Source organism: Penaeus vannamei, chromosome 41 (assembly GCF_042767895.1).
Source record: "Penaeus vannamei isolate JL-2024 chromosome 41, ASM4276789v1, whole genome shotgun sequence".
Taxonomy (NCBI): Eukaryota; Metazoa; Arthropoda; class Malacostraca; order Decapoda; family Penaeidae; genus Penaeus; species Penaeus vannamei.
The window spans coordinates 14,788,154-14,790,653 of NC_091589.1; the positions used below are offsets into that span (position 1 = coordinate 14,788,154).

General features: G+C 40.5%; 1 protein-coding gene across 1 annotated transcript in view; it reads left to right on the forward strand.

The window, feature by feature from the left end:
* The window catches only part of LOC138860399 (calcium/calmodulin-dependent protein kinase type II-like), a 205,359-nt gene that overhangs the window by 73,666 nt on the left and 129,193 nt on the right, over positions 1-2,500 (forward strand). The gene's annotated exons all lie outside the window — the stretch shown is intronic.

The window sequence follows — 2,500 nt, forward strand, 5'->3', positions numbered from 1 at the left end:
TCCCGCTCGGGTTGCGAGGTTTTGTAATAGTTTCTATTTAAAAAGACTCACGGGGCTGGTGAAGGAATCTGACCAGAAATTCATCAGCTACAAGTGCTTTGCCTTTAAGAGAAACAGAGAAGCTGACACAATATGAATGACTCATTTTTGTTTTGAATGCATTTACATCGTCCACCTCAGGGAAGTTAACGAGTAGGTGTGTGTGTGTGTGTGTGTGTGTGTGTGTGTGTGTGTGTGTGTGTGTGTGTGTGTTGAGACATAGTTGATTAGGGTGTTTGTGTGTTTTTATCGTACGTTTGTAATAAGTTTATTTATGTATATATATGTATGTATATAAATATATATATATATATATATATATATATATATATATATATATATATAGGTATATATGTATATATATATATATATATATATATATATATATGTATAGGTATATATGTATATATATGTGTGTGTGTGTGTGTGTGTGTGTATAAAGATGTGTGCGAATTTTTATGTTAGGGATTTTCTCCGGTCTTCTAAAGAGGGTATCTGCAGTTGGTTTAGTGCATCTGTGTATGTGGTGTAGTTTGACCCGATAATGATACGTAATGCTCTTTCTGAAGTCTTTCCAATTTTATTTTTTCAAAGTTGCTAATGGACGAATGCCAGACTGGTGCTGCATATTCACAGACTGGTCGAAGGAAAGTCGTCCATATGCGGAGGCCTTGGGATGCACCGAAAGATTTTAATTTGGTTAGCATAAAGAACTTTCTTCCACACTGAAATCAGTTTCTCGGTGTTGGCGAACCACTTTAAATCGTCACTGATAACTGTTCCCAATAGATTCACCTCTTTAGCCCGAGTTAAGAGTTCCTAGCCTATTTTCAGAGTACTACCACTGTCGGCTAATTTGTTAAATTAAAATTTTGTTTCTGTGCATTTCTTGGTGTTGACAGACATGTTAGATGAAGCCCACTCTGACACTTGTTTAAGGGCGTCTTGTAATAAGGCGTTTCCTTGCCCTGGTTGGTGTGCTAGTGCAAGTGTCATGTCCATATATTTGTAGATCTTCACGGGCGGAGTTTTGTCCACATTTACCATTATCAGAAACAATAATGGGCCGAGGACCGTTCCTTGAGGGACACCGCAGTGAAGATCAATTTCATCGGATATTTGGTCGTTTGCACGAGTCCTCTGGGAGCGAAGGTTGATGAAGGAAGATATCCACTTCACCCAGCCCTCGTGGAAACCCAGAGAAATCATTTTCTTAATTAATGTGGTGTGGTCGATGAGATCGAATGCTTTCCTCAGATCAATGGTGACGGTGGTGACCTCGAGTCTTTTTGTCTACATTTGAAGTGATATCATTGATCATGTCAACTAGGTAGTGGACTGTGGAGCTACCCTTGGTATCTCCAAATTGGCGATGATCTAATTTGGGGGCGAATATTTTCCACAATTCTTTAGCAATTATTCTCTCGAGTATTTTTCAAGGAATAGGTGTTAATGATATGGACGTAAGGTCATCGAGAGAATTAGGTGGATTTTTTTTTTTTTTTTTTGGGGGGGGGGGGGATTGGGACTGTGATGGCACGCTTCCATAGGTCAGGTACCACTGATTTATAAAAAAGTTGGCATTTAGTGTTCGGGTCGAGGGCGTTGAGAACGTCGGCCCAGTCATGATGAGTAATCCATGATCCGAACTCGCGGATTTTAGAGTCAGGGAATCTACGCATAAGTTTTGTTCCCTTTAATTGCGTGGGTGCCTGGTATTTCTTTGGTACCCAGAGCAGCGGCAAGTGATGTCTATTGCCTAAAGGGGGCAGGGAAGTTGGACTTTCATAAAAATGCTCTTTATTTGTTATGATTTTGTCCAATGTATTTTTCCCACGCGTGGCGAATGACACAACCTGCTGAAAATTCAGTACAGAGGTGATTTCATAATCAGAAAAAGTGTTCAGGTCGCCAAGAATTACAAAAAAGGGATTTTCGTACTTTGCTTGGAGGATGAACACATTTTCTATTATGTGTTCTCTGAGGCTTTCTTCGGTAGGTGCCCTTGGGGGAAATTTATCCCGCAGATTACCAGCACACTGATTTCGCAAGGCAGCCATGTGGGTCTAACAGCGAGCCATAATGTTTCAAGGTCGTCACTTGGAGGACAGATGGATTTTATGGTGTTGCAGGGGATAGTATCTTTGATGTAGATACCAACGCCACCACCTTTTCATCCCTGACGAATTTTGTTAAATAAGTGGTACCCCTGTATGGTTCCGATGTTTAATGTATCGTCTTTGAACCACGTGTTTGTGATTACTGCAATATCGATAGCATTTTGTTTCATTATGACGTCAAGTTCGTCCACTTTATAAGGCAGCATGCATTTGCAAGGTAAATGCTGGGAAGTGTTCTGCGGGGTCTTGCGTTAGCTGGCGCACTTGTTGACGAGTCATTTTGGTCAAACATCCCGCTCGGGTTGCGAGGTTTTGTAATAGTTTCTATTTAAAAAGACTCA